Consider the following 11,744-nt stretch of genomic DNA (forward strand, 5'->3'; position numbering starts at 1 on the left):
TGTGCTGACTGCCAGCTCAGAGCCTGGAGCCTGTTTCAGTCTGCGACTCCCTCTTTCTCTGCCCCTTCCCTGCTCACGCTGTCTCTCTCTCTCTCTCTCTCCTAGAAATAAATAAAAATATTAAAAAATATATATATTTTAGGTACATTGGGTTAAAATATATCAACATTAATTTCACTGTTTGTTTTTATTTTTTAATTTGACTTTGATAATATTTAAAATTATAAATGTGGTTCACAGTATATTTCTATTGCTCAGCGCTTATATAGTGGAGCTTTCAGTGATCTTTCTTCACTTCTGTATCTTCTGATTTTCATAGTACTAAAACCTAGTTTTCTGAAATATCAAGTATCTCTGAGATTATTTTTTAAGTTTATTTATTTATTTGGGGTGGGGGAGCAGAGAAACAGGGAGAGAGAGAGAGAGAGAGAGAGAGAATCCAAGTAGGCTCTGCACTGCCAGTGCAGAGCCCAATGCAAGGCTTGAACTCACGAACCATGAAACCATGGTGTAAGCCAAAATCAAGAGCTAGATGTTTAACTGACTGAGACACTCAGGCATCCCATCTCTGAGATTCTTTAGGTTTGCTAGTTTCCCAAGTCAGCTATACCTCCTTCCAAGTCTCCTTGAATTGTTAGCTTTTTTTTCTGCCTGGCTCCAGTCAATTCCTCCATTTGATTTCTGTTTTCTAAAATTTTTGAGGTCTCATGTGCTAATGTCCTTCTTCCCAATATCTTTCTAATTTAGGGTTTACATGTTTAAATTTAATATTACTTTCATGTAGATTCAGGAAGAAGAGGAGAGAGCATGCTGTTTTGAATGTACTCTTTGACACAATAGATTATTCCAGCCTAGAGGACATTCTCTGGGTCATATACCTGAGTATGTTTTCAGCATTGCCTGGCACAAGCACTAAAAACAGGAGAGATTCTGTTCATTTCAAATGAATGTCATACTTGTAAAAGGAAGAAACTATGCAGTTAAATGGAAAGTGATGAATTCTGTTTCCTTCTGATGGGGACTGTATCAGTTAAGGTTGTAATTGACCAAAGCTGGTTAATTGAAGAAAAAAAGAAAATTATGGAAAATTATGGAAAAGATACTAGATGTCTGCAGAGAAGTGTAGAGAAGACTGGAGAAGCAAGCTGGTGGGAACAAAGAGAGACTTGGCATACAGAATTATAGCCTGGAGCATGCTACACAACCAGACTGGTGAGAACAATGCTGTGACCCCACTGAGCACTGGATGATACAGCCTACATTAGTACCGGATGATGCTCTGTGGCAAGTCTGCCACTCAGAATTGGCTGCTGCTGTTGCCAAATTCTTCCCTGACTGTGCTTCTTTACAATTACTAGCTCCTGAGTCCAAGTCCCTGGAGGGGGCACCTGATTACTAGAGCCCAAGTCATGTGCCAGTAGAGTGTAGGAAAGCAAGTATCTGGCATTTTCTGCGACTATAATGGGAAACTCTTCCTCCCCTTAAGATTTGTGTCACAGGAAATTCCTCAAACAGGAAAAAGGTTGAGATTCAAGGCAGCCAAAAGAAATGATACAGATGCTTCAAAAGAAATGACACATCAGAGCAAAGAGCCAATATCCAGAACCAACATTCAATATAACCTTTATATATGTGAATGTTTAGATACCTTTAGAAAATATATTCTTCTAAGTATAGTAGTTGCAAAATGAACACATAGGCTTTGAGATCTACAACACTTAATTACTGAAGAGAGAAAAGATCTGAAGATTTAGAAGGAAGAGTTGGTACCAATTGGTTTAGCTTCTTACTTAATGTGGAAGTCCTTCCCCAAGAACCATTTCAACATTAATAGTATTGCGGGAACTCCTTGAAATACGGTTTCATTTCAATTCTAAATTGTTAGAAGTGGAATGTTAGGTACCTCCACCTTATATAAGATGAAAATTTCCTTCTTATAACATCCACCCGTGAGACCTAGATCTGATGCCTCTAGTTACTTGGAACAGAGCACAGTAGTTAAAAGTTTTATTTTAACTACTGAGGTCATACCAATATTTGATCCTGGCTTTGTTTCCTACTGGCTGAGTTACCTCTTTAATTCTGTTTTCTACATCTCACAAATGAGATTATAACAGCATCTACCCTAAAAGTTATTGTAAAGTATAAGGAGACAACTTAATGCTTAAATGAGTGACCAGCACATAGTGAGCTTTCAATAAATATTAGTAATGATAATGGTTGATTGATGACAATAGCACTTCTGAAATTGAAAATCAGCTGCCATGTTAATTTAGAATGATATTGGAAAAAGCAATGACCTGTTGTGAGATTTCAGTAGTAATCCTGATTCTACCACTGACTAATCCCATAACCTAACAGAAAATACCATATTATTCTTTTTGCAAAATGAAGTATTTAAATTATTTTAGTAAGATCCCTTTCAGCTCTAAATTCCTAAAACTCTCTATGCACTTATGTCATCTATTTTTATTACTGAACATTACCAGTTTCCTCAACTGTACCTCATATAACTTGATCAACAGATTCATCATAGCGTATGTCACTTGTCCTCAGCAATGCTTGTCAGTATTCAGGTTATTATTTTATTAGCAGGTTTGTTCTACAAAATCCTTATCTATATTTTAAAAATCAAAAACTGAGCATAAGGCTATATATACAAAATACAGCAATATAAATCTATGGGCCATATGGCTTGCATTAACTCTTTATGAAAAGAAAGTGCTCTAATCTTACAAAACCATAATTTGATGATCTGCATTATGTTTTATTTTTTTCCAATGTTTTTTATTTATTTCTGAGAGAGAGAGACATCATGAGTAGGGGAGAGTCAGAGAGAGAGGGAGACAGAATCTGAAACAGGCTCCAGGTTCTTAGATAGCTGTCAGCACAGAGCCTGACAAGGGGCTCAAACCCACAAACCATGAGATCATGACTTGAGCCAAAGTTGGACGCCCAACCGACTGAGCCACCCAGGCGCCCCTGCATTATGTTTTAAATAGAGGACTCAGATTCTTAGATACACATACATACATACATATTTTATATATAGTCTATATGTTTGATCCCACTTATTTATAAACTGTATGAGGGCAAGATATATGTCCATTTTGTTCACCACTGTACCCCGGTATTAGAGAATATACATGCATGTACACACACACACACACACACACACACACACATACTGAATTGAAAATGTTCAGCATTTGAGCAACTCTAACTCTACCTCTAGGAAAAGACTGGCATTTTCCTCTTCAAGTGTGGCCTTGCTTTTGGGGAGTGGTGTTACTTAGAATTTTGAATGGCACTTAAAAAAAATATGGTGCTACATATTTTGCTAAGTTAATTTAATCCAACCTTTTCAGCCATTACCAAATCTTTGAAAAGTCAATGTTGCCTGGACTATCTATTACCAAAAGTTTGGAATGTTGACTTAGACATGGGAATAAGTAGTCAGAAATTGCTTTTGTAGAATACCCCCTAATTTTGTTTTGGAGAGAGACTAAGTATGGATGAGGACACTGAGAAAGAGAGATATTTTGGACCACAGGGCCATCATTACGAAGATAATATTCAGCTTTATTCAGCCATACATCGCCCTTTCCTCTAGCCCAGATGGTGAAATGACTCATCTATTCCACTGGCCAGAAAAACAAGGGAGATAGAAGAGGAGCTGTTATACTCCAGATAAAAATGGATGATGTTTCAGAAGCAAGGGGAAAATATTTCTAGGCAATGATGATGGTACATTGATAGTACTTGTTAATACTTTACATTCCTTTTTGGATTCACAGCTTGAGTTTCACATTGCTTCTAGGATTCCTCAGTAGTTCTGACCAGGAATTCTTTTTATCCTTATCATGTATTTAAGTTGCAAACATATTTGACTTTCACACAACTTACTTTACTGATTTCTCTTTATAAAGCCTAAATGTCAACCTTCAAATGTGTGGCTTTATTATTTTAGTTGAAACTCATCTTTAATTTTATGTGGAACATATTCCAGTTAAAGATGTGGTTAGGGTGAATGTGTAATTCTTTTATTAAATAACTGGGAGGAGGGGCGCCTGGGGGGCTTAGTCGGTTGAGCGTCCAACTTTTGCTTAGGTCATGATCTCGCGGTTCGTGGGTTCGAGCCCCGCGTCGGGCTCTGTGCTGACTGCCAGCTCAGAGCCTGGAGCCTGTTTCAGTCTGTGACTCCCTCTCTCTCTGACCCTCCCCTGCTCACGCTGTCTCTCTCTCTCCTAGAAATAAATTAAAAAAACAAACAAACAAAAAAAAAAAAGAAAAGAAAATAACTGGGAGGAATGACTACTGCATAGGATAAATAATAAGGTAAATAATTATGGGATCTGATAGACAAAAATGAAGAAAGTAAAGAAGGGCTTGTGTATACTTGTCTTTGTGGTTGCTAATATAGGAGATGATGCTAAGTCTGTGTGCAGGGGTTTTTAGATATATCATCACAGAAATTGTTGAATCTTGCATTCTTCTCCAAAGATATGAAAAAAATATTATTGATTTCCAGGAAATCAGACTTGTCTTTCATGCAAAATTTAGCTTCTAATACAAGAGAGAGTAGAAATTACTAGGTAGCACTTATTCTTAGCTATTAGGGTCATACCTATATTTCTGAAGTGACTTTCTATTTCATTTGCTTGCAAAGGCATTAATGTGAACTTCCTTAACTAGCTTCAATTGTATTATTCCTCAATCCAAAAACATTTTACAGCTGCATATTCTCTGTGACACTAGGTAAAATCTTTCATTTGTGCACCTAGGAAAAGTACTACACAGCTGAGCCTGCTTTCCTGTTGTTATACTGTGAGTGCTATTTTCAGGCTCTATGCTAGACAAACTAAACTTTTTCATAAAACATACAAAATTGTATGATTCTATAGTAACATACCTGACATGTCTATTATTACCTTTTACTACCACAGGGGGCATCTCCTGTTTTGTCTGCCTGACATATTTCTTATTCTACTGGTAATATTATCTAGATTTTTTTATTGGGGAAGAGCCTCCTCTCATTGTGTAAAATCTTGGTGGGTCCTTCAGTCAAGATGTTCATCCCAACTCTGACCAAGGAGTGGGCACACTACTCAAGGCAAAACAGTCATATTCTATCTTTCCCTGGAATTTGAATCCTTTTTAAATATTTATTTATTTACTTGAGAGAGAGACAGAGAGAGAGAGAGAGAGAGAGAGAGAGAGACCAAGCATGGGAAGGGCAAAGAAAGGAAGAGAACCTCATGCAGGCTCAAGCTGTTAGTGCAGAGCCCTATGTAGGGCTCAATCTCAGGAACTGTCAGATCATGACTTGAGCCAAAATCAAGAGTCAGATGCTTAACTGATGGAGCCACCTAGATGTCCCTGGAATTTGAAACTTGAGCATGATAAGAAAAACACATAGTTGGAGCTGATTCATTAAGAAAATAGTGTCTATTAAGAAGATTGTTATCTCCTTTCTAGCTATCCAAAGCTGCTATTTCACATCTTTTCCAACATAAAACTATTCAACTTCTCTGTAACTTGATTATCTAAACCTTTGTCTACCTAATAAATTCCCTATCTGCTTAAATTAGAGATAATTTCTATCACTTGTAAACAAAGAATACATGATAGACTTTGTGGTAGGCAGAATAATGGCTCCTCAAAGGTGTCCATGTGCTAATCCCCAGAACCTGTCAATTCCACAAGGCAAAGGGGAATTAAGGTTGCAGATGAAATTAAGACTCTGCTGAATGTAAAAATGAAGAGATTATCACAGGTGAGATTAATGTAATAACATAGTTCTTAAATGAGGATGAGGGAAGCAGAAGAGTCCAAAAGAGAGAGAATACATCTTGAGAAAGATATGACCCACCATTGCTAGCTTTAAAGATGGAAGGGGAGGGGTGCCTGCGTGGCTCAGTGGGTTAAATATCCGACTTCAGCTCAGGTCATTATCTCACGGTTTGTGGGTTCAAGCCCCGTGTCGGGCTCTGTGCTGAATGCTTGCTCGGAGCCTGGAGACGACTTCAGATTCTATGTCTCCTTCTCTCTCTGCCCCTCCCCTGCTCATGCTTTGTCTCACTCTGCCTCTCAAAAATAAATAAATGTAAAAAAAAAAAAAAAAGATGGTAGGGGACCATGAGCCAATGAATGTGGGCAGCCTCTAGAAAAGTTGGAAAAGGTATTAAAATGGATTTTCCCCTAGAGCATCCAGGGAAATACAGCCTTGCTGACATCTTCATTTAGTCCAGACCTATTTTGGACATCTGACCTTCAAAGCTGTAGGATAATAAATCTGTGTGGTTTTAAGCCACTAATTTTCTGGTAATTTGTAACAGTAACAATAGGAAATTAATATATACTGATAAAATATGACTGTGTAAATTCTATATATCTTTAAAGGCAAATAATACTTTCTCCATGAAGTCTTTTATTTTAAATTATTTTTTAGTTGTGAAATGTATCCAATGTTTGTACAAATTTAGAGAAATTTATCATGAATATACATATTTACTGCCCAGTTTTGCCAAATTCTAAAATTTGCAATATTTGCTTAGTATTTTTAAAAATAAATAAAATACAACAAAGTCCCTTGAGTGCAGGTTTCCCATCTTCCCTAAATGTATCTCTTAAACTGAATGTATTGTTCCTATATATACTTCTTATAATTATATACAACAATGTAACTTTCTCTTTCACATTTTCACTTACATAAACCTGTATCAACCATTCAGCAACTTACTCTTTTTCACTGAAAATTGTATTTTTGACTTTTATTCATGATCAAATATATAAATATAATTTATTTCTTTTCATTTTGGTATCTGATGGTATATAAGCTAAATAGCTGTAAGAAACTCCCTCAAAATAAAGTAGCTTAAAGCTAGACAAAAGTATAATTCTTTCTCACGTAATAATCCAGAGGAGGGTGGTACAAGGCTAGTCTTCTTTCTATCTTCAACATGTGCTTTCCATCTGTGGGATGCAGATGGCTGAGTTCTAGCTCTTTCCTCTCTCTCCCCAGACAATCAGGAGTGAAAGGAGAGGAGGAAAGTAGTACCATTGTTTTTTGGTATAACTAGAAAGTCAGATACATTACCTCAGCTCATATCCCATTGCTGGACTTAATCACAAATTCACACTCAACTGCAAAGAAGCCAGAGAACGTGATCTCAAGCTAGAAAGAAAAATGCTCAGCTACAATTTGGAAGTTTTGTTACTGAAAAAAGGAGAAATCTCAACACTCCCCTCTTGGTAAAATATACCTAGTAGAAAGGAAATCATTAAGGACAGAAAGAACCTGAATCCTATCAACTGACAGAATCCAGTTGCTATTGATAAGGGATTCTACCCAACAATAGCAGAAAACACATTCTTTTTAAAAATTTTTTAAAATATTTACTTATTTTTGGGAGAGAGACAGAGTGTGAGTGGGGGTGGGGCATAGAGAGAAGGAGACACAGAATCTGAAGCAGGCTCCTGGCTCTGAGCTGTGGGCACAGAGCTCGACATGAGGCTCAAACTCATGAAACATGAAATCATGACCTGAGCTGAAGTTGGACCCTCAACTGACTGAGCTACTCAGGTGCCCCTAGAATACACATTCTTTTGAAGCACACAAATGCTTACCAAGAAAATCATATACTGGGTTATAAAACACAATTAACAACTGTTAAAAAGTGGGAGTCATGCAAGATATATCCTCTAGCCATAATGGAATTAAAGTAGAAATTAGTAAAAGAAAAATGACAGGAAAATCCTTAATCATTTGGAACTTCAAATACACTTCTAAATCCATCCATTTAAACAATTTATTATCTTTTTCTTATTCTCAAAGGAAATTTAAAAAATGTTGAACTAAATGAAAATATAACACAGCAAAATCTGTGGGATGCCACTAAAATAGTACTTAGAGGGAATTTACAGCATTAAATACTTATATAAGAAAAGAAGTTTCAAATAAATAGTCAAAGCTTCCTCCTCAAGAAACTAGAAAAAGAACAAAATAGCTCAAAGCAAGCATGAGGAATTAGTAACAAAGTTAAGGTAAAAAGTTAGTGAGATTGAAAGCATAAGACAATATAAAAAAGCAAAGAACATAAAAGCCATTTGTTTGAAAAGATTAATACAACTGATAAATCTCTGTTGAGACTGACAAAGAATAGAAGACATCACTGACCAACATCAGAAATTCAAGAGAATACTTACAGACCTTGCAGAAATTAAAAGGATAATAAAGGATCACTGCAAAACAGCATCTATACACATAAGCTCAATAATTTGATAAAATGGACAAATTCCTTAAACTAAAGTATGAAATAAGGGTGCCTGGGTGGCTCAGTCAGTGAAGCACCCAACTTTGGCTCAAGTCATGATCTCACAGTCTGCGAGTTTGACTCTCATGTTGGGCTTTGTGCTGACAGCTCAAAGGCTGGAGCCTACTTCAGATTCTGTGTCTCCCTTTGTCTCTGCCCCTCCCCTGCTCATACTCTATCTCTCTCTCTCAAGTATAAACAAACACTAAATTTTTTTTAAAACTAACAGATGAAATATATAATGAATAATCCTATAACTACTAAAGAAATTGAACTGTAGTTTAAATAGTCTTCCAAAAAACCCCCAAAAACCCAAATCAAACCAAACAAAAACAAAACAAAACCCAAAAATCCATGCTCAGATGATTTTATTGGCCAAAGTTGGAATAATTTAAACAACAAAATAAAGTAGTGTTGGTTTATAGCTCAGAGTATGAAATAAATATCTGAGTCCATATGATGTAAGTAAATGATTAAATAAAGTAATACATCAGAGAGAATAGACAAATCTGTACAGAAGAATTCCATATAATTTATGTAGATACTCCACCCTCAAGGATGGGTAGCTTAACTCCCTATCTTTAGGTGTAGGCTATGCAGTGACTTCTTCCTGAAGAGTACTCTACAGAAAGTGGGGAATAAAGGGTAGCATTACAATGGAGAAACCTGACAAACACCAACTCAGCCAGATAATCAAGGTCAGCATCAATATTCATAAACCACTTACTGACAGTAGGCAACTTTGATAGAATGTGATGAAAATGATACTACCTGTGTGGTCTTCCTCCAAATAGCCTATAACCCCAGTCTTATGAGTAAAATAGAAGACAAATTGTAATAGTGGGTCATCCTACAAAATACCTGACCAGTATTCGTCAAAATTGTCAAGGTCATCCAAAACAAGTAAAGTCTGAGAAACTGCAGAGCTAAGAGGAGCCTAAAATGATATACAACTGTTATGTTGTAACTTGGATGTGATCCTAGAATAGCAAAAAAGGACATGAGGTAAAAACTGAAGAAATATGAATAAACAACTGGCTTTAATTGTTAATAATAATAATTAATAATAATGGATCAATATTGGCCCATTAATAGGAAGGAATGCACCCTACTAATGTAAGATCTTAGTAATAGGGAAAACTGGGTGTGGGATGTTCAGAACACTCTGTGCTATCTTCTCAAGTTTTCTGTAAATCTAAAATTGTTCTAAAACATGATGTCTATTTAAAGAAAAAGATAAAAAATAGAGGTGAAGAAGATCAAAATCACTAGAAAATGTGTGCAAGATAGAAACAGGCAACTCTCAAAAAGGATATAAAAATTTCCCTTAATTACATGAAAAGCTGTTCAATTCCATTCACATTTAGAGAAATGCAAATTAAAACATTTCTTATTTTGTCTTTCCAGAACATTTTTTCTCTTCTGGAAACTATGCCATCTTTTGTTTAAAAAAAGGGCTCTTCCACCCAGCTCCATCCCTGTGGTTCTAGTTAAAACTATCAAAGCCACTTGAAACATACTAAGCACCCAGTCATTGTTAGCTAACAAATGGTTATGTGGCTTATAGCAAAATCCCCACTTGAGAAAACTTCTATTCATGGATGGCTTGAAATTGAAACATGTTCCTCCTCTAGGTCTGGGAGATTGGGAAGAGGTTAATAGTCACTCTAGTGGTCATAATGGAGGCAGCAATGCTGGCAGTGAATGTCAGGATGCTATATTGGGTCAAGCCCAGGATACGCGATATGCAGCTACACAGGGAGGCACCCAGACTCTGCTCTCCTTTTCCTACTTGGAAGATGGATATCTATCATGTTGGCCACCACAGTGAAAAGTTAGACTGGAATTTGTTTGATTTATAGGCTAGCCATCAGGAAAATCTCTTTAGGGATTTCCTCCTACCCTCCTTTCTCCTCCATGTCTGTCTCTGTCTCTCTATCTCTGTCTCTGTCTCTCTCATACACATACTCTTTGTTCACCATAACTTAAGAGATATGTGGGGAAGAATATTTCACTTCAAAGGCTGCTTGAGCTACATTGATCTCTGTTCCAGGCTCTGAGAAGATGCTCCTTTGTAGGTTTCACATGATTGGACCATCTACCAGTAGTGGATATTGAAATCCGACTTGCAATATCAGCCATCTGCAGTTCTTTTTTTCTTACTAAATTATAGTTTCTCACTTTGTTTACAGACTTTTCTTTGCTTTCTAATGTTACAGCCATGGTGGCTTAATTTTAGATTCCACCATAGTTATCTCTAGGTAGATCAGCATTTGCAAGTGGACCCAAGGAGAGGCCACTAATAACCGTCAATTTCTAGGAGTCCTGTGACACTAATTAAACCTAAGTTATCCAGGAGACTAAAGGAGATATCAGAATGTGAATTTATTAACTTTGAATGAAAAACAACTGTCCTAGGAAATAGAAGACCCATAGTCAGAATGAAGAGCTTATTCTCTCCCTGTAATCAAGGTATATGTGATTAAAAGATTGTCTGGAGAACACAGAGACTTTAACAAGTCATTAGATCAGTCAAATGTTTGTTACTATCAGGGCTGATGCGTCCATATCTCCATGGACACAGTTTTGCCATAGGCACCAGGGTGCTCAAAATATGATGCCTAAAACTCCCTCTCATGAAGAACCTGTTGGGATGGATACTGCCAACATTACCTGATATAACTCTTCTTTGTTTGTGCAGAGAAGGACCCCAGACCACCCTCTAAGACTTTCCTTGTCCAGGTTACCTTGACTGATCTGACAGGTATATATGTAAATATCACCTTTACATTATAGCACTGAAGGCCTAGAAAATTGTCTCTTTTGCAGAAGGATTACCCATCAAAGATATGGTAATTGTGCTTATTTTACAGTTTGTCTCATGAAGCAATCTATTTCCTTTATTTCTAAGTTCTTGAGGGCCACTTCTATATATAGCGCTCAATACACACCACATCCAGCTTCTGACAAGCACAGCACTTTCAATTTGTTGCCATATGGAGAAAAACTTGTAAGAAACTGATGGATAATAACTTAAAAAATGTATCTTTATATCATGAAATGTATTAGACAGGTGCAAAAATTTTGAGTTGCCAAGTTAAATGAATTACAAAAGAATATATATGTTAAATAATCAAAGCAGACATTTGTTCTTAGCCTTGATGGCATGCAGTCCCTTTGGATCATTCCTCATGTTTTCTGTGGCTTAACTGATTTTTAATATTAGATGTATTTTTATCTTAATAAGTGTACAGAAGTGATTAGTATCAGATGAGGTTAAATTTGTTTTTAGAATGAGTGAACACTGCCCCAAGACCCTTTTGTGAAGACCATAGCCCATATTTGAGTGAAAGCTCCAAATTCATTAACAATACCAAAGGAATGATATTATCAACTAAAGCAACAATATTATCAACCAAAATCTATTCA

This window comes from Crocuta crocuta, unplaced genomic scaffold, assembly GCF_008692635.1.
Source record: "Crocuta crocuta isolate KB4526 unplaced genomic scaffold, BGI_CrCroc_1.0 scaffold131, whole genome shotgun sequence".
Classification (NCBI taxonomy): Eukaryota; Metazoa; Chordata; class Mammalia; order Carnivora; family Hyaenidae; genus Crocuta; species Crocuta crocuta.